Here is a 22,694-nt window from a genome sequence, read left to right on the forward strand (position 1 = left end):
TAGGAACAAAGTTGAATATGAGCACCGGTTATCATCCTCAGACAGACGGCCAAATTGAAAGAACGATACAGACTATAGAGGATATGTTGAGAGTCTGTCTTTTGGATTTTAAGGGTAATTGGGATGAACACCTACCTTTGATTGAGTTCTTATATAATAACAGTTACCATGCCAGCATCGCGATGCCACCCTATGAAGCTTTGTATGGACGTAAGTGTAGATCACCGTTATATTGGGATGAAGTAAGAGAGAAGAAAATGTTAGGTCCCGAGTTGGTTCAGCGAACCAGAGATGCAATAGTATTGATTCAGAAAAGGTTAGAAGCAACCCAAGATAGACAGAGGAAGAATGCAGATTTGCATAGGAAAGATATGAATTTCGAGATAGGGGCTCTGGTATTATTAAAGGTATCACCTTGGAAATGGTTAGTACAATTTGGTCAGAAAGGTAAACTTAGCCCCAAATTTATAGGACCCTTTGAGGTTTTGAAGAAGATGGGAAAGGTTGCTTATGAGATAGCGTTACCACCGCAGTGCAGCACATTCACAATATATTCCATGTATCTATGTTGAAGCCCTATATCCCTAGCTCGAATCAAGTCATAGAATATGAACCGATTGAGCTGCAGGCAGATTTGTCCTATGTGGAACAACCGATCCGAATCCTAGACCGTAAAGAGCGAGTTCTTAGGAATAAGTCGATCCCCATAGTGAAAGTCTTGTGGAGAAATCCTCGAGTAGAAGAGTCTACTTGGGAATTAGAGTCAGACATGCTTGATAAATATCCTCATTTGTTTAGTTAAGTCAGATTCCGGGGACATAATCTTTTTAAAGGGGAAAGGATATAATGACTCATGTATATTCTTTTATTTTTTAATATTTTCAAAGTGTAATAAAGGTTTAAATAATTAAATAAAAGTGTGTATTAATTTTGGCAGCAGTTATTGATTGTTATTTATTTATTTGTGATTTGTTGATATGTGGGATTAGATTGTGTGATTTATTATTGAGTTATACGATTTTATTTCGCTTGTAAAAGTGATTTTATTACAGTTTTAATTCCATAAATATTTGGATTATTTCTAAAATTGGTTTTATAATTTTAATAATTATTTTTAGGACTTTATAAAATTGAGAAATCAATATTTAACTAATTATTTATCTTTAAATGATTTTCTGATTATGTTTATTTGTAAAATCCATATTTAATTCTGGAAATCTTCAAAAATCATGAAACTCATATTTTATTAAGTTCGTATTATTCTGAGAATTTTAAAATTATTTTGGAAATTTTTGGGATTAATTTTACCCGCGCGTCATTTCGTTTAATGGTTAAAAAGCGGGTATAGCGTGCACCTTAAACGTCATTTTAAAATTTTGGAATTTATGTTTCCGTAAACTTCGGGATATTTATGATATTTTTAGATTATTTTTTTAATTTTATGAAATCATTTTTCGTACACCTGGATTCGTTAATATCAAATTTTCTGGGCAAAGCGTTATTGCAGGACACGTGTTTACTTCTCGTTTATTCATGGATACGTGTCAGGTGCTTATGAATTGAAAAAAATAATAACAAACAACCATACCCCCCACCCCCCTGCACTCGTCTCTCTCCCTCCTCTCTTCATCTCTCTCGCGTCTCTCCCTCCCAATTTCTTATTTTCTCTCTCTCGGCTCTTAATTTCTTCCTTCCATTTTTGGTTCCCTGGACTTCGTTCATCTTCCCCTCATTGTCCGGCTAATTCTCCGGTGAGCCGCCGCTTAATTGTAATATGCATGTGTTTGTGTTTATGTGTGTTTGATTGTGTGTGTATCAGTGTGGGTGCATGTGTATCAATGTGTGTGTGTATCAGTGTGTGTGTGTGTGGCGCGGTGGCGCGTGTGTGGCTGTGCAGTTGTGCGGCTGTGTTTTAGTTTGGGCTTGGTTTCGGGTTCCTTTTGTTGGGCTTTGCAGTTGGGCTCTGTTATTGGGCCTTCCCTGTGGACTGGTTATGCAATTGGTTTTTTTGTTTGTTGGGCCGCCTGTGTGTTGTTGCATTGGACTGTGCAGATTCTTAATTATAATTTCTGTATTACAGGGAATTTTGAGCCATATTCGTGATAAAAATGAATTTATACGGAAAAAAAATCAGTAATTAATCGGCGAAATTTTTGGTTGGAATCCGAATTATCGTGTACCCCGAGAATTTTGCCGCCGTACCGCGATTACTAGTTATGAGCGGACGGTGGACGGTAATGACGTCGTTCTGAGTCCTAAATTTTATAAATAAATAAAATGTTTTCGAAAATAAAATGATTTTGGGAATTGTACGAAAATAATTATGAGATTATGGAATTGACATTGTGATGAGATTGTGACTTGTTGTGATTGTTGACGTCGATTGTAATCGACGGGTAGGCTTATAAACATAGGAGTTGCTGCCAAAATTTTCTAAAAATTTATTTTAAAATGTACTTATTTATATTATACGTGTTAAACAACCATTAAAATCAAGAAACCAAAGAAGAGTTACTATTCACACTATTCATTATCAACTTTCTTGATTTTATTTCACCCATCAAACCTTGATAAAAAGAGCTCAAAGATTTATCTTACTTTAGTTTGGTTGGTAGGAAGCTTGAGAATTAATGGGAGGATTTATCCATGGCTAGAGCTTGAAGTTTTGATTTTAATTTCTTGGTTGAAGATGAAAAAGCCAAATGGAATGGTTGGGAGAGAAAGAGAGAGTTTTTGGTGATGCTTCCTTGGTTGCTTCTTGGAAATGAGGCTTGTGATATCTTTTTATTTCATTGTTATTCCTTAGTATCTATCCTAGAATTTGATCTTTGTTGCCAATCTTGGAGACAAATCTATCTAGCATTGGTAGATTACAAGCTAAGCCACTTGTTTAGCTCTTTAGCTTACTATTTGATAGCCTTGGTTGATCATCCTACACCGTAGCTCACTATTTGATAAATTAACCATGGTTACTTTTCTACCATGGTTAGTTAGCACGTTACGTTTATTTAATCGTTTACGCGTTCGCTTGGTCGCTTAAATGTTTTCGTAATACTTTCTCGTAAATGGTTCGCGACGTAAATCATTTCGTATTTATTCCTTGTGTTTTGAATTATCATGCTTGAATATAAATCCCTAGGGTTTTAAATTCGTAATTATATTGTGATTCCCGTAATCCTCGATGATTCGTAAATATGGTCGTTTTTCAAAGTTTGTTTTATTCGAAAACTAATAGCGTTTACATACACTCATTTGGTACGTATAATCATAATATCAACTCCGAAACTCATTTTCTCATGCACTACATAGTGTGGGCTAAAAAGTTTTCCCCGTCCGTCAGGGCTACTATTCATTAAATGTTTTACAAGGTCTCAAAAATTTGAGTTAATACAGTTTTGGTCCCTGAAACAAGAACATTAGGGTTAAGATAATATAGGAAGATCACATAAGATAGGAATAGGATTGTTAGGGTTTAGATAGCTTTTAGGTTAGGAATTTATAAGTTCTAGGAATGCTAAGTGACCCTCTCTTGTCTTGTTTTTTGGTTATATTATCAGATGGCGTCATCATCATCCGAGAGAACAGTGACATGACCAGTAGCTCCGGTAGTCCCACCAGTATCAGTAGAGACCCCAGTGCAGGTACCACCAACACAGATACCTCAGGAGCCAATACCAGCACCGGAGCAGTTACCAGATCCTATAGAGATGTTTGATCCCCTGGAGTTCTTCGAGCCATTGCTACCACCCCCATTACCTTTGGAGTATCAGTTTATACCTGATATAGAGCCAGAGCTTCCACCAATGTAGCTCTACTTCCTTTACCTGTGTATGCTCCAGCTCCAAAGATATTTCATATGGCCCCTGTTGAGGGGATGGGAGAGCACGATATAGGCTTACTGTTAGGAATATGTTGTGAACTTGATGATAAGTTGAACAAAACACCTTAGTAGATTTAACTTAGTATTTTTGTAGCTCTCGACGGATGTTCTAATATAGTCCCGACGGATGAACTTTATAGTTCCGACCGATGACAACTGAACATCCATCGAGAGTGTAGCTTATGTAACAATAAGTATTGTAGCACATTTATGCAAACAACAATGTTTTAGTTGAGTAGATTTTGTAGGATTCTTTAAGTCATGTTGACTACTAGATTGATATGCAGAATATGTTGGCTAATTATAAATATAAGATGTCTTGTAATTCTGCATAAATGAAATAGAATCAAGTGACAGAAAGACTCCCGACGGATGAGCTACAAAGGCTCCTGACAGATAAATAATAAGGCTCCTGACGGATGATCAACATAGTCCCGATAGATGATAATATTCAAAATAGCAGTTGATAGTAACAATACAGTCACATGCGTCGGGTGTTTGCAAATGGAATGTGGCGGCCTAATTGCAGGATTTAGAGAACAAAGAAGCATTACCATTTCCATGCAATCATGAAAATATTCAAAGATGTTGGATAGAGTAATGTAGCAGCATGAAGTTAGACTAGATTTAGTTTGACTTATTGTCTTGTCTTACTATCATGTAACTTGGTAATATATAAACTGTTAGATATATTTGATAATGTCATGGCTAATATGTTTTATGTTTAGCTTTCAGATCTTACTTGAACAGGATAAATCAGTACTTAACTGTTGATCAGTACTTATACTGGAAGTCAGGACTTAAGGATATCAGTACATATGTTATCAGGAGATAATCGTCAGAAGATAGATATCAGAACTTAAGTGCTGAAGGACAATCAGATAAGGACAGTAGCTGATTAAAGGAAAGAAGATCAAGATAAACATAAGAAGAGATATGCATGAAGAAGGAATTCTGTAAAGAATAGAATACTTGGAAGAAAAGATATCTGATTGATATATTTTAGGAAGCAAAATTATATTCCATATCAATTAGCGATTATCTTGTAACTGTGTAGTATATAAACACAGATATAGGGTTTACACTATAAGTGTTATCATTATTAGAGAAGATTATTCATTGTAACCCTAGCAGCTCTCGTGATATTTGTTCATCACTGAGAGATAACAGTTCCATACTGTAACAGAGTTTATTGTTTCAATAAAGTTTGTTTTCTGTTACTTAAGTTCTTAAAGTTCGATTTGAGTGTACTATACACTGTATTCACCCCCTCTACAGTGTGTGTGTGACCTAACAATTGGTACCAGAGCCTATCTGTTAACATACATACAGTTAAAGATCCAAACACAATGATGTCGGACACAGAAACTCCAACTAAGCCTACCAAAACTGAGGAACCACCAAAGACACAAATTCAGAGTCGGTATGAGACCATCAGAGTTCCCATACTGAGACCATCTGAATATCCCATATGGAAGGTAAGGATGACCATGTTCCTGGAAGCAACAGATCTAGAATACCTTGATAGAATCAAGGAAGGCCCTCACAAACCAACCAAACTCGCTGTTACAGTTGCAGGTGAAGCAGCAAAGACCGTACCAAAGGAGAAGAGTGATTATACTGCTGAAGACATAGCATCAATTGCTAAGGATGCTAAGGTACGACACTTACTGCATAGTGCCATTGATAATGTAATGTCAAACAGGGTAATCAACTGCAAGACTGCTAAGGAGATATGGGATGCTCTGGAAACAAGGTGTCAGGGAACTGACACAATTAAGAAGAATTGGAAGACAATACTCACTCAAGAGTATGAACACTTTGACTCAAAGACTAATGAGTCATTGAATGATTTACATGATAGATTTGTCAAACTTTTGAATGATTTGTCATTGGTTGATAAAGAGTATGAAATTGAAGATTCAAACCTTAAGTTCCTGTTAGCTCTTCCTGAATGCTGGGATTTGAAGGCAATGACAATAAGAGACAGCTACAGTCTTGATGAAACAACTCTTGACGAAATCTATGGAATGCTCAAGACTCATGAGCTGGAGATGGAACAAAGAAGCAAGAGGAAAGGAGGAAAGTCAAGGACAGTTGCTCTTAAGGCTGAAGAAGAATTCCCCAAAGCAGCTTCCTCAAAGAAAGACAAGGGAAAAGCTCTTTTCATAAAGTCTGATACCGAGTCATCAAGTTCTGAGAGTGATGATGACTCAGATTCTGAAAGCTTGCCTGAGACTGATGCTGATGAGGAGATGATAAAGCTGTGTGCTCTTATGGTGAAAGGAATCACAAAGATTGCATACAGGAAGTTCAGGAAGGGAAAGAAGTTTTCCAGGAAAGGCATAAGTTCTGATAAGAAGAATTTCAGAAGATCTGAAGGCAGAGGAGAAAAGTCTGACAGAGGAGATTACACCAATGTTAAATGCTATAACTGTGGTGAGAAAGGCCACATATCTCCTGAATGCAAGAAGGTAAGGGTGACAAAGGCAAGGCTCTTGTCACAAAGCAGAAAAGCTGGACAGACACCTCAGACTCTGAAAGTGAGGAAAACTATGCATTGATGGCAAATGCTGATAAAGAAAGTGCTGAGAGCAGTTCTGAAGCTGCTGAAACAAAGGGCAACAGGAAAAATATTCTAGTTCTGGACAGTGGATGTTCAGGACATATGACTGGAAATAAGGCCCTGCTATCAAACTTTGTGGAGAAAGCTGGCCCAAGTGTTTCTTATGGAGATAGCAACATTGGAAAAACATTGGGATATGGCAATATCAATCTTGGAAATGTCATAATTAAACAAGTAGCTCTAGTCTCAGGACTTAAACACAACCTACTGAGTATAAGTCAAATCTGTGACAGAGGTTATCATGTTGATTTCTTTGAAGAACACTGTGAAATTGTGAGTAAATCTAAAGGAAAAGTTGTTCTGAAAGGATACAGGCGTGGTAACATTTATGAAGCTAAGCTTTCAACAAGTACTGATGGTTCTGCAATCTGTCTAATGAGTAGAGCATCAATTGAAGAAAGCTGGAATTGGCATAAGAAACTCTCTCATTTAAATTTCAACAATATAAATGAACTGGTCAAGAAAGATCTTGTGAGAGGATTGCCAAACACAGTATTTGCTCCCGATGGTCTTTGTGATTCATGTCAGAAAGCCAAACAAAGAAAATCTTCATTCAAAAGCAAGACTGAATCATCAATTCTTGAGCCTTATCATCTAATACATGTTGATCTATTTGGTCCAGTAAATGTCATGTCTATTGCAAAGAAGAAGTATGCGTTGGTCATAGTGGATGAGTTCACCAGATACACATGGGTGTATTTCTTGCATACAAAAAGTGAAACTGTATCAACCTTGATTGATCATATCAAACATCTGGATAAAATGGTCAAAGATTCTGTGAAAGTTTTAAGGAGTGATAATGGCACTGAGTTCAAGAATTTGATAATGGAAGAGTTCTGTAAAAGCCATAGAATAAAGCAGGAATTTTCTGCTCCTGGAACTCCACAGCAAAATAAAGTTGTTGAAAGGAAGAATAGAACTCTCATTGAAGTTGCACGTACAATGCTTGAAGAAGCAAAGCTTCCAACCTATTTCTGGGCTGAAGCTGTGCAGACTGCTTGTTTTACTCAAAATGCAACACTCATTAACAAGCATGGAAAAACACCATATGAGATGGTGAAGAAAAAGAAGCCAAATCTGAAATATTTTCATGTATTTGGATGCAAGTGTTTTGTTCTCAAGACTCATCCTAAATAGCTTTCAAAGTTTGATCTAAAAGCTGATGAAGGAATCTTTGTTGGATATCCACTTTCCACAAAAGCCTTCAGAGTCTATAATTTGAGAACAAAAGTGGTCATGGAATCTATCAATGTCTCTTTTGATGACAAAAAGATTACTGGTCTTGAAGATTTCATTGACCATGATCAGCTGAGATTTGAAAATGAAGACTCAAATTCTGATACAGAAAATCCTGATAGTCTAAGTCCTGATACTGTAAACTCTGATGGATTAAACTCTGATGTTATTGAAACTGTGGAGACTACGTCAAAGGAAGATGCACCTATGCAGGGGGAGCATACTCAAGATCCTACCACATCTCAAGAAATATCAGAACATACATCTGGCTCTTCAAGTTCTGATAAGCCAAGTTCTGATAGTGCTGAAAATCTAAATACTGAAGAATCCAACTCAGAGAGCATAGTTTCAGGGGGAGCATCAGAAAATGAAAATGAAAATAGCATGGATCTTGGGGGAGCATCCAGTTCTAGAGAAAACCTTCCATCTGCAAGGAAGTGGACAAAATCACATACACCTGATTTGATAATTGGAAATCCTGATGCAGGTGTCAGAACTAGAACAGGTACTTCAAATGAATGTCTTTACAATTCTTTTCTCTCTCAGACTGAGCCAAAGAAAGTGGAAGAAACTCTTCAAGATGCTGATTGGGTGCAAGCAATGCAGGAAGAGTTGAATGAATTTGAAAGAAACAAAGTCTGGACCCTAGTGCCAAGACCAAAGAATAGATCTGTTGTTGGTACAAAGTGGGTATTCAGAAACAAAACTGACAGTGATGGTATAATTACAAGGAATAAGGCAAGGCTGGTTGCAAAAGGATATTCTCAACAGGAGGGAATTGATTATGATGAAACATTTGCACCAGTTGCTAGGTTAGAAGCCATAAGGATATTCTTGGCTTATGCTGCTCACAAAACGTTTACTGTCTTTCAAATGGATGTGAAAAGTGCTTTTCTCAATGGAGAATTGGAGGAGGAGGTATATGTTGAACAACCTCCAGGTTTTGTAGATACCAAACATCCAGATTATGTCTACAAGCTTGACAAAGCACTTTATGGACTTAAGCAAGCTCCTAGAGCATGGTATGAGACTTTAGCTCAGTTTCTTCTGGAAAGTGGATTCAATCGAGGGACAATAGACAAAACACTGTTCTACCTCAACCATGGAAAGGACTTACTTCTGGTCCAGATTTATGTTGATGATATCATTTTTGGATCTATAAATGACAAACTTTGTAAAAAGTTTGCCAAACTAATGCAGTCAAGATATCAGATGAGTATGATGGGGGAACTTAGCTATTTTCTGGGCCTTCAAGTCAAGCAGAATGAGGAAGGCACTTTTATTTGTCAAACCAAGTACACCAGAAACTTGCTGAAGAAATTTGGAATGCAAGATTGTTCAAGTGCATCCACTCCAATGGCCACTGTGACAAAACTGGAATACCGGTAAATCAGTAGATATTACTGACTACAGAGGTATGATTGGCTCTCTACTCTATCTAACTGCTAGTAGACCTGATATCATGTATGCTACCTGTCTTTGTGCAAGATTTCAAGCAGATCCAAGAGAACCTCACTTAACAGCTGTAAAAAGAATCTTTAAGTATCTTAAAGGAACAGCTGCTCTGGGATTATGGTATCCTAGAGAATCAGATTTTAAACTAATAGGTTACTCAGATGCAGATTTTGCAGGTTGCAAAATTGACAGAAAAAGCACAAGTGGAAGCTGCCAATTTCTTGGAGGCAGATTGGTTTCTTGGTACAGCAAGAAATAAAAGTCAATTTCCACATCAACTGCAGAAGCAGAGTATATTACTGCAGGAAGCTGTTATGCACAGATTCTTTGGATGAAGAATCAGTTACTGGATTATGGGTTAACATATTTCAAAATCCCTATTTACTATGATAATCAAAGTGCTATTGCTATGACAGGTAATCCAGTTCAACACTCAATGACAAAGCACATCAGCATCAGGTACCACTTCATCAGGGAACATGTGGATGAAGGTACAGTGGAATTGCATTTTGTTCCCACAGATCAACAACTAGCAGATATCTTCACTAAACCACTGTGTGAAGCTACTTTTACAAGATTGGTAAATGAACTTGGAATGGTTTCAGGTTCTTTCTCTAAATCTGCTTAGTCTTGTTCTGTGTTAACAGACTTTATGCTCAGTATTTACAGAATTAATTTCATTGTGTATTCTGTGCTTAATTGATAAATGTCTTTAAGTACTGACTGTTGTCTGATATATGTTTCTAAACTCTGATAAGTGATATGTCTGTTCAAGTACCTATTCAATCCTATGAGGATAACTGTGCTAGATACTGACCTAGTAGTCTTCAATAAACAAATGATTCCATGTAAGAAGTAATTATTTCAGTGGAAACCCTATGACACTAGCAAATTCTGATAATTGAGCTTAGTTAAGTTTACTTTGTATATCTTATTACTAAGTCACAAATTAGAATAATGCTACTCATCTGTTAAGTTCTGATACTAGTAAAACTGCTGAATGTACTAAGTGCTGATAAACCTCACTTATCAAAAGAAAAAGCAAAAAGATCAAAGAATAAAATCAGGTACTCCTTTGAGATCTAGAGTAAAAATGTGGAAGGGACGACCCAAGTGCATTGCTGGTATTAAGTAGATATGCATTAGAAAAGCAAAATATTTTCTTGGTGACTTTTCACACTCTATGATTACTGGAGAAATACTCTGATAATAGCATAAATTCTGATACACAGTCGTGACTCACTTACACTGAGAAGCCACTATAAAATAGAATTTCAAAAGATGCATAAAATTAGCACAAAACAGTTGAGGTGGACTCAAGCATGAACTCATTCATCAGTAGGTTTCAGGACAATGACAGCTCTTTAGCAAAATTTTAGTTATGCCTTATTTCTAAGATGTACTGAAGTGAATCAGACTTTACTCTTTGTCTGTTATTTAGCTTAATGCACACACTAATCACTCTATCTGAATGATAAAAATTTCTGTGGTGGTCTATGTTATTTTAGATAAACAGTCATTGTGTCATTATTGCACAAATTCTGAGGACAAGTTCTAGTTACACGTTCTGATGATTAAGTTCTGAAGTCTATAACTCAGAACTTGTATGAGGATTTACTAAGATGGGCATTCCTTTTTTGAGTTAAGAAATTATGTTCTAATGACTGTTAAGTTCTGGTATAGGTCTAAGTTCTGATTTCTCAGTCTAATCCTTTACTTGGCTTATCTGTGAATAAAATTTGATAACAGTCTCAGTTCGAACTAGAATATGTTGAAGTGGAAAATTAATAGTCACTATGATTAGGATTAATGGTATTCGTACTTGAACAGTCCACTGTTTCTTGTTTCTTGTGCGGTTTAAACCATGATTCCTCTTTCCAATGAATGTTATTCTTTTTCAAAGTCTAGGGAGAAGAGGTAGAATTAATTCTACCTGTCAGCATTCAATTTCTTTGCATCTCCTGGCATTCTCTTGCCTATATAAGCAGCCACTTCACATCAGTCTTTCCATCAAATTATTCTCACATACTTATCTTCATACTTCTTCTTTCAAAAACACAATGGTCAGATACAACATGTTTTTGAACTACCAAAACTTCAATATGGAGCTAAGTTGTGCCGAGTGGCAGTAGGAATGGCATGTCACAGCCATTCCTGAGGAGATATGGGACTCTCTCCCACAGGAGGTACTGACACACCTTCTGTTCTTCTATATGGACTACCATCGCCATCTGGAGCGATTGGAGGAGGAAAGGCTGGAAGCTCTCCGCCAGCAAGAGCGAATCATCCGACTCGCCATTCTGTTTGTCGAGAGTAGGAAGAAGAAGATGACTTAATCTTGTCTTCTTCCTGTTTTTCTTCATCATCAGCTTTGTCAGGCTTCTTAGCTAGGACTAAGGCTGTTGATGTTAGGATTAGAAGCTTAGGGAAAATCTTGTATAAGTATTGATGTAATTTCCATTTCATAAATGTATTGTCTTGATATATTAATGAAAGTTGTTTTTCCTTCAAGATTTTGTCTCTGAGTTATTTTATCTTGTGTTGATAAATCCTGATTGATATTCTGATGACCATATAAATTTTGTTTTATATTAAGTTCTGATTCATTTTCAGCACTTACTTATCTAATTTATCTTGGTCATTTTCATGTGATGTATTTTCAGAATATCAATGATGCAGTGAAAAATAATTCAATCAGTGCTAACGGTTTAAATTTTGAATTAAAACTGTTTCTCTTGATAAATGGAACGGTTTTTCCTTGAAACTAGGCAACTGCGTAAGTAATGATTCATGTTTTCTCGAGCCCAGTAACTGTCCGTTATTACTGCATGTCTGACAGGTGTCCAACGGTAACATTTTTGTTCAGAGTATAAGTACAACAGAGAGAAGATTTCTTTAATCTTTTATTTTCTTTATATTTTATCTCTCTCCTTACTTTTACTCTCTTTCTCTTTCTTTCTCACGTTGGTTTTTCATACAGACATTATCTCAAACACCTAACAGGCATACTTGAATCTCAATTTTTTTTCACATGGCACCAAAGGATTTAATCATTGATGGAGCTAAGTTTGTCCCCAACAACTATGTTGCAGTTCTTGATCACACTGAAGCTCCATCTGAATTGCACTTTGTGCAAGATCTTCTTGCACATAGTGAGGTTGGGTATGCATTAACACAGCCTGAATTCTTTTCAAGCCAACAAGTTCTGAGGTTTTGGAGGACTGGACTTTTTGATGATGGTGGTCAACGTGGAACTCCCAGTATTATCTTCCAAGTGGGTGATTCATCCTTTGTAGTCAGTCCTGGTACAGTACGCAGGGCTTTACATCTTCCAGAAGATTGTACTTTCTCAATTCCAGAGGACTCAGCCCTTCGGGAGTTAATGGCTGAATTGGGATATGAAAAGAGTCTGACGAAACTTGGACAGTTGAAACGGGCTAATATCAGAAGAGAATGGAGTTTCTTCTTTGATTGCATCACCAAAGCTTTTGGGAAAAAATGTTCAAATTTTGATGCTATCCCAATTCTGAGTCAGCACATAGGATATGCTATTATTCATCAAACTCATTTTGATTTTGCAACTGGAATAATTGGTTTTATTGGGGATAGGATGACAGAGGATCGAGATGTTGTTTATTTTGCTAGATTCTGTCAACTTATTTACACTTACTGTACTGATGAACCTCATTTAGTCAACACTCAAACCCCACCTTTTAAGGTTGCAAAACGATACTTTAATGACCTGGTAAATGCTGATACTAAAAAAAAGTGGTTAGACCATTACAGATTCCTAAGTCTGTAAAACAGATCCTGATAAATGCTGATCCTGATACTTATAGATCTGTTTACTCTGATGTCCAACCAACTCCAGACACCCAAAATCCATCAACCTCAGTACCTACCTCTCATTCTACTCAACCTACCCTCAGAACATATCTCAAATCCTATCTCTCAACTTCACAGACTGCTCGACCTTCATCTTCAGCACCTACTGTGAAATCTTCATCTTCCAAGCCAAAGAGGACAAAGAATGTTCCTCAAACATCTCAAAAGAGAAGGAGGATTGCATTGAGCGATGAATCTGATTCTGAGGAATCGGTTCCTGCTAGAGAACATGCTGTTACTGAAGCTGAGAAAGAGGTTTCTCAGAAGGATTCTGAAATTGGGGGTTCTAGGCTTCTCAAGAGGCTTAGACGAATGATAGTTCCTGAAACTCCCAAGGAATCCAAATCAACAAGGAAGTACAAGAAACAGAGGGCACAAAGGCCAGTTTCAGATGATGAAGAGGAAGCAGCTAAGGAAGGGGATCAGGAATCTCTGATCTCACAAGACAAGGAATTTGCTCCAGTTACTTCTTCTCCATCAACTCCATCTCAGGAAGCTATATCTGACAAGGCTAACTCACCATCTGTGTCTCTTGTTGATCCAGGCACAAGTGCTGATATTGATGTTCAACACTTGGTTGTGTCTGAAGTATTTCTCTTAGAAGCTCCAACAGCAAATAATCCTTCCACAACACCTGTTACTGATGCTGTTCAAACTCCAGAGATATCAACAACACCTTCTCTGCATCAAGATGCTGATGATCAGACTTTAGGTGAGCATCAGGATATGGCTGTTGATCAGAACTTAGTATCAGATCAGCAATTAGAGGATGCTGAAGCCTCCATTGCTACTCACACTATTGTCTTATTAGAAGATACTGATTCTTTAAGTTCTGATGCTGCAAATGCTGGAGATACTGGTGATGCTGCTCCAACTGTAGATGCTGATGAAGCAGGTCCTTCAAGACATAATCCTCAACAGACTCTTCCTAAGTCTGAACTGGTAAAGAAGTTTATTACCGGGGCTGCACCAGTACCTTGGAGTGAAACTCCTGCAGGTCAGGAGTGGACTAAGGAATGGAACTCAGTTTCATGTGTTCCAACTGCAATACATCTTGCTGAGCACTTGACTAAAGCTGATGAAATGTTAAATTCTGATGATTAAAAACCCAGCTTAGAGTCACTGCATTGAGTATTAAACATCTCCAAGGTCTTTATTCAACTACTCATGCAGAGCTACACAAGATTCAAGAGAACTTTATCAAACAAGAACAAGTTTGGAAAATTGATAAGAAAAAGTTCTTTCAACCTACCATTGACAGGATTGCTTATATTGAGAAAACTCAAGAGAAACAACAAGCTCAGATTGATGACATTCTGATAAATCAAGCTTCTCAGCAATCGCAACTTACTGAAATCCAATCCTCAGTGGAATCACTTATCTCTCTTTTACTACCTGCTGATGCCAAAAGGGGGGAGAAGGTAATTAAGTCGAAATGCAACACTAACAAGACACTGCAAGGAAAGGATGATGGAAATGATGATCAAGGATACTCTGGAATGGGTAGCGGTCATAGTCAAGGTAGAAGGTTTACATCAAGACAAGCTAGTCACAGGACAAGTTCTGATACTGGGAAAAGAATAAGTTTTGCTGCTGGTAAAAGGATAAGTTCTGATGAACTTCTAGATCTTGATGAGGAAATGTCAAGACAGTTATTTCTTCAAGAAAATCCAGGAATGGACTTGGAAAGTTTAAAGGAAGAAGAATCCAGACTTAAATCAGAGAAAGTCACATCTAAATCTGAAGCTTCTGGTAAAAAGTCACTTCCAAAACTCAAAGGCATTGTGATCAAAGAAAGGACACATACTGAAGCAACGTTGGCTAGATCACAACCACAGATAGATCCAAGATCCAAGGGTAAAGAAAAGGTTGGTGAACCTATCAAGGTTTATGTACCTCCTGAGGAGGAAGAAATTACTGATGAAAAAGATGATCTTGCTCTGACTTCAAGAAAAGTTCTTAAAACAACCTCTGACATAGCTCAAGTTGTTCAGAGTCAAGAAATTGTAAGTTCTGATATTCAGAAGAAGCAAGTAACCTCTGACAGAGCTCAAGTTAACTTGATATCAGAAAATAGATCAAAGACACTCCTACCAGGATTCACTAAAGCAAAACAGACTCAATCTTTGAAGACTACTGCAAGTGGTTTTGAAGCAAGAGTAGTTACTGGAAAGGAAGCTAGAGATAAAACTAGATTGGGAAGTGCTGATGAAAGAAGAGTACATAATACTACCAATGATCCAACTTCCTTGAGTGAACCAGGTATTGGAGCAACTCCTGAGAGATTGAATCAACTGGAATCTGTACAGATGGTTTACCATACCTACTTGAAAGAATACATCATGTTGTATTTCATGACAGATGGTAGGGTTTATCATATAAGACAAAATGCCATTCCATTGAAGTATTTTGAAGAATTGGAGCATGTACTTTTCTTACTTCAAGTGGATGACAGAATAACAGAGACTGCTGCAAACTACTTAAAAGAACAGATTCAGAGACAGAAAAGGCTTTATTCTGTTAAGTCTGACAGCATATATGTTCCAAAGTACAGAGATCACAATGGTGATATTGTTGATATGAAGCCTAATACTGCACAGATCAGAACATATCTTGGTATTAAGGGACTTGAATTCAATCTAGAGTCTGACAAAGCTTATGTCATAAGACTAGATCAGGAGTTGAGAAAAGCAAAGATCAATGATCTCAGAGCTGCAATCTTTCAAACTGGTGAAGATACTGCAGAGCTTAAAGATGTCAAAAGGAGAATGATTGATGAACTCAGATATGCTGAGAAATGTTTGTTGAAGAACTATCTCAGAACAACTCCTGACATCAGAGAGATCAGAAAATGATGAAGCCAAGTCGAAGATCTACAACTGCTTAAATTCTGATATTTATACAGACTGAAGTTGTTATCAGAAGTTGAAATTGGTAAAAGCTTTAAGGACTGTAAGTTGTAGTTATCTAGTCTAATTCTCATGCATTTGTACTTAATGTTTTTGACATCATCAAATATCTGTTAAACTTGTATATTATGTTAATTTACAAGTTGGGGGAGATTGTTAGATATATTTGATAATGTCATGGCTAATATGTTTTATGTTTAGCTTTCAGATCTTACTTGAGAAGGATAAATCAGTACTTAACTGTTGATCAGTACTTATACTGGAAGTCAGGACTTAAGGATATCAGTACATATGTTATCAGGAGATAATCGTCAGAAGATAGATATCAGAACTTAAGTGCTGAAGGATAATCAGATAAGGACAGTAGCTGATTAAAGGAAAGAAGATCAAGATAAACATAAGAAGAAATATGCATGAAGAAGGAATTCTGTAAAGAATGGAATACTTGGAAGAAAAGATATCTGATTGATATATTTTAGGAAGCAAAATTATATTCCATATCAATTAGCGATTATCTTGTAATTGTGTAGTATATAAACACAGATATAGGGTTTACACTATAAGTGTTACCATTATTAGAGAAGATTATTCATTGTAACCCTAGCAGCTCTCGTGATATTTGTTCATCACTGAGAGGTAACAGTTCCATACTGTAACAGAGTTTATTGTTTCAATAAAGTTTGTTTTCTGTTACTTAAGTTCTTAAAGTTCGATTTGAGTGTACTATACACTGTATTCACCCCCTCTACAGTGTGTGTGTGTGACCTAACATAAACCAAGTGAAGCAAGTAGAACAACTAACTGATTAAGCATTATTTTTAGAGAGATTGAAAATGTTGTATCTGTTAAGAATCTCTTTGTAATTCTGTAAGTTCTCTTGTAAGAAGCTGTGTGCCATATAAGCATCACAAGGTTCTCATATTTATATATATATATATATATATCTGGTGGATAATTTCAAATCCACCAGAAAGTTTTAAAGTAATAAAAACTCAGGTCTTTAAAACTTTCTGGTGGATTTGAATGTATCCACCAGAGATATTTATCGAGTGAGAACCCTGTGAAGCTTGAATAGCTCACAGCTGCTTATAAATATGAACAACTAAACTTACAGAGAAATGCTACAGGATTCATCTTACAAATGTTTCTCTGAGAATGTATTTGCTTAGTCTAGTTAGTTGTTCTACTTGCTACACTCGGTTTATATATCACCAAGTTTAAATAGTAATAAGACAAGATAATAAAATAAAACCTATAAAGTCTAACTCCATGCTGCTTCACTACTCTATTCTAGCATCTTTGAATATCTTCATAATAGCATGAAAATGGCAATGCTTCTTTGTTCTCAAAACCCTGTTAAATAGGCTACCACATTCCTTTTGCAAACACTCGATGCATGTGACTGTGTTGTCACTGTCAACAGATATTTAAATTGATCATCCGTCGGGTACATGCTTGTTATCCGTCGGGTAGCCTTGTTGATCATCCGTCGGGTAGCCTTGTTGATCATCCGTCGGGTAGCTTTGTTGATCATCTGTCGGGTAGCCATTTATCACTTGACTCCATTTCATTTGTGCAGAATTACAAGACGTCTTATATTTATATTTAATCAACCTATTCTACACATCTACTATCAGTCTACATAATTCATAAGCTACTACAGAATCTATACAAAGTTGTTTGCAGAAATGTGCTACAGTACTTATTGTTACATAAGCTACTCACCCGATGGATATCAGTTAGTCATCCGTCGGGACTATATTGAATCATCCATCGGGACTATAATTGATCATCTGTCGGGTGCTACAAAATTCACTAAGTTAAATCTACTAAGGTGTTTTGTTTAGCTTATCATCACGTACACAACATATTCCTAACAATCTCCCCCAATTTATGTCTACCGGAATTGTAGCCATAAATTAAGAGAAACTTGATGATAACAAAACATCCCAAAGATACAGTTTGAAAAATAGTAGATAAAAGTAATAAGTGTTGTAACTTTTTTACTGAAAATTGAACAAAGCAAAGTGTACAAAGAGTTCTTACAATCAATTTTTAAGGTGCTTGTAATATTCCATAGTTTCAAATATTATTATTATTATTTGGAATTGTTTATGTGATTTTATGTGAATTTTAGGGAATGATCTGGTAATTGGAATTGATGTTTTAGATTGTTACGTGATTTTATAATGAATTATAGATTTAATAACTATTTTCTGAGTAATTATAAAACTATTTATAAAGTCGGGAATCGTTCAACCTCAACTGTTTTTATGTTTTTACAACTCGAAACTATTCCAAAAACTCCTTCCTAACCTAATATGGATATTCTGAACATTTTTCGTGTTTTAACTTTTGCAATCCGGATTACGGTTTGACCCGTACGAGTCCCGGCGTGAAATTTTTGATACGCTAATCATTTTATGGACCGGTAAAACCCATATTCTCGGAAGGTGAGATAATATTACTTTATTTCTATATAAAGTATTTTATAGGAAGTCCAATTTTGATAATTATCCATATCGGGTATTAAATTGTATCGTTATATAGTTACTTAGCGGCTAAGTAATCTATTTTCGGATCCGATATGTGCATGTGTTCATCGAATTGTTAAATGGATAAAATATGTGATGGTTCGGTCAGCTATGTGTTGTTGTATTATTATTACTTTTGTGATTTGTTGGATGCGTAGATTAATTTTATAATTAATTATTGAGCTGTATGACATTATTTGGTTTTAAAATGATTTTATTGAATATTTATTTTTATAAATGCTAAAATTATTTCAAAATTTATTTTTGGTTGCTTTATAATTTTATTTAGTATTTTTAGGAGTTTATACAATTTAGAATCAATATTTAATTGTCTATTTATCTTTAAATGATTTTCTGCTTTCATTTAATTGCAAAATCAGTATTTAATTTTAAAATTTTTCAAAAAAAACATTGAAATTTATATTTTATTAAGTTTGGAATATTTCGGGAGTTTTAAAATTATTTTGGAGATTTTAGGATTTAGTTCGACCCGCGTGCTGTTTTATTTGATTGGAAAATTCAGATAAGAGTTACATTTCAAAAATAATTTTAAATTATGGAAAAATTATGTTAAATAACTTGTAATTATTTGTAATATGTTATAAAATATTTTATTAATATTCGGATTTTAATTACTCACGAGTTGTTCGTTAAAAAGTTAAAATGCGGGTTAAATGTCCGTTGGTTTCGGGTTTACGTACTAATTTGATAATTAATAATAGAAAGGGGGTGCAGATTTTAATCAGATATAACCCGGTTCTTCCTCTCCATTTTTACAATCTCTCCTCCTCTCCTGTCTCTCTCGCAAATCTCTCAATTTCTCTCTACTCTCGCTCTTGTCTCTCTCCCTGCTATCTCCCTCATCTTCTTCGTTTTCTTTCCTCGATTTTTCCTCCGGCTCCGATACGAGTCTTTCAAGACGATAAGGATCATATGTAATGGTATTGGATATCTGGCTTCTAGCAATCGTAGGAGCAACATATCAGTAAAGTGTTGAAAAGAAATACGGTGATGTTTTGAGATAGAATGTCAGAATAGGGGCGTCTTTGCGAGTGTGACTAACTGCTAAATTTCAAAGGCAAGTATCCCTATCATCACTTACTGTTCAAGTGATATTTATTTTAAATCTTTTCATGCAAGTATTGCTTTCCCTATTCAGTTCGTATTAGATAAATATTTTACATATCGCTGAATTAAATGATTCTTTTTATGCAAGTATTCTTCTGCTATTCTATGTTCAGAAAGCTAAGTGATTTTACTTATCAAATTACTGGATTTATAAATGTTGTGGATTTTGAGAAAGATGATTTTGTTGCGAGTATTCCTGCACAAGTGAATGGGGGAATAAAATTATTTAGGATGTCGATTGATTCGGCTCCTTTTTCAATAAAAAGGTTTTAAGATTGGAATGGTTACTGGTTATTGGTTACAGCGTAGGTGATCGAGATATCGGTCCAGCTGTAATATCTTTCAAGGCTAGTTATGCCTTTTTTGGCACCCTATAGGTACCGTATGTGTTCGGGATATGGGTAGTACCTATATTTACGGTATGGCTGCGGGATACCGGTGTTGTTCCATGACTGATCATCGGAACAGCATGAAATATTATTGGTTCCAATCTAAAATATGGTTTTCTAAATTGTTTTGATAATCATAGAACAAATGATTTATCAACTGATTCTGTTTTGGACTAAAAGTGAATTGCGGTTTTGATTCAGATTCGGATTTATGCTGATACTTACGTTGTTGTTGAATATCAAAGGTGGTATTAGTATAGATGATTGATGTTAACTTCAATATGGGATGTTGTGAGCATCAAAGTTCGTATTAATATCAAGAGTTCGGTTTTGAGTAAAGTTTATGATTCATTCCATAATCATTACTTCTTGTTATTATTGTTTACGATATTTCCGTAAACACTGTTTTACGAGTTTTATTCTTGTTGAGATTCAAAGTATTATTGAAGCATTTCGCTCAAAAATACCAAAATGGCTTTTGAATACAATTAAGGAATCAATTTTGGGGTTCCTCAAATAAAATCTTATGATTCAGCAATTATGGTTTTAAATGTTATGCGCTATTGCAGATGTCGGTTATATATCAAAATGACCTGATATTTACTATAATGATATTGCTGAGCATTTCTTTCGCTCATACTTGCCTGTTTTCAAATTTAACCTCCAGTGAGGATTAGCTTACGATGTTCAACTGTGTAATTCAAAGAAGCAAAGAAGAAGCTTTTGGAAGGCGGTTGGTTCAGGGTTTGCGAACTAGTGTAAGTTTTATTGTGTAAAGTTGTTTATATTATATTATATTATAGCTGTATATTTTATTTGGGCCTAGTATACTTCATTTCGAAGTTATACTAGTGGGTTTAGTTTTGAGTTGGAATTTATTGAAAAGAGTTTTAAAAGGAAGTGACAAATTTATTTATGGAATTTGGATATCTTGTTTCTAGAACTGTAACCTTAAAAGATCTTGGAGTAGTTTGGGGTCATAAATAATAATTATCTTCCGCTGGCATTTAATTATTGATTTAACAGGTTAATTTGGATTGAATTTTTATAGTGACGACCAAATCCTCTGACCCCGGATTTGGGGGCGCAGGTTGGTATCAGAGCTGAGGTTATAGTAAACTAGAAACGAGAGTGTGTGGGAGTGTGTATAGCTATGTGAGGACGTTTGAGCTCATATCGAGTTCCTGTTGGACTATTGGATATAGTACCAACGAGTAAGCTAAGATTGGCGTATTCGTTTGAGATGGTTGTGTTGAGCCGGATAGAACTCCTATCAGCTGCGAATATCTATTGTGGAATCTTCTGAGACTACGATTCGACGACGATGGAGATTATCGATATCCCTGGAACATGAAGAAGTGTTTAGAAGCGGATAACGAGTCAATAGAAGAGTTCAAATAGAAGATAAGTATTAAGACCTTGGCAATACCTTCTCTTTCTATAATTTCTTTTGACCTCTCTCAAAAGAGGTATCTGTTAGAGGATATATTCCCTATCACTCGTTTAATCATTTTGTTCCAGAATCTTGTTTTCTGGATTTCATTTTTCTCCAGAATATCAGCTTTGAAATCTTTTCAGTTTTATTCATTTGATTTTGGATTCCTTTGATATTCTTTTATTTTGACTGAGATGAACAACCCTAACTTTAGGGGACACAAGGTATACATGTCTGTGTGATAGGAGTTGGATGGGATGCCATCACTTGTGTGTGTTGTAAATACATGAAGGTTAACAACCTTTAGCAGTGTCTTGATTTTGGCACGCAACACCAAGTTCGTTTGATCATATTGATCTCTCAGTTATTCTTTTATTTCAACAATAACTATTTTCACAAATTCAGATTTTGGTCCTCTTATGACATAACATTCTTTTCTCTTGGAAATTCCATGATTTTATCATCTCAAATATTCGAAGGTATGCCAATAAGGTTAAGCTGAGTTATCTTTGTCAAGTCAAAGCAGGGTTATGTGATGGGATTACCAAGAGCATCAGTAGACTGCGATGCGGTTATAATATTAGTGGTGTATAGCGAAGTCAATCTGTTCCTTTATTTCTCTCTTTCTTTTTCTTTCTCTCAATCTTTCTCTCTATTCTTCTTTCTCGCAATCAGTAAAAGTAATTCTATTGAGGAATTGGTCAATGGATGTGGATGGAACAGTGGTGCACAGCGAAGCTCCTATAAAAGTTTTATTATACAAGGAATACAAGATTTATTCGAGGTTTTGAAAAAATTGAGTTTATTTGGGAATGGAAAGTTGTTTATAAGACCCTTAGTGCTCTCTTCTGCTGATTCCGAGGACAGAATCCTTATAAGGGGGGTAGATTGTAATATTCCATATTTTCAAATATTATTATTATTATTTGGAATTGTTTATGTGATTTTATGTGAATTTTAGGGAATGATCTGGTAATTGGAATTGATGTTTTGGATTGTTACATGATTTTATAATGAATTATAGATTTAATAACAATTTTCTGAGTAATTATAAAACTATTTTATAAAGTCGGGAATCGTTCAACCTCAACTGTTTTTATGTTTTTACAACCCGAAACTATTCCAAAAACTCCTTCCTAACCTAATCTGGATATTCTGAACATTTTTCGTGTTTTAACTTTTTCAATCTGGATTACGGTTTGACCCATACGAGTCCC

The sequence above is a fragment of the Apium graveolens genome, chromosome 3, assembly GCF_009905375.1.
Source record: "Apium graveolens cultivar Ventura chromosome 3, ASM990537v1, whole genome shotgun sequence".
Classification (NCBI taxonomy): domain Eukaryota; kingdom Viridiplantae; phylum Streptophyta; class Magnoliopsida; order Apiales; family Apiaceae; genus Apium; species Apium graveolens.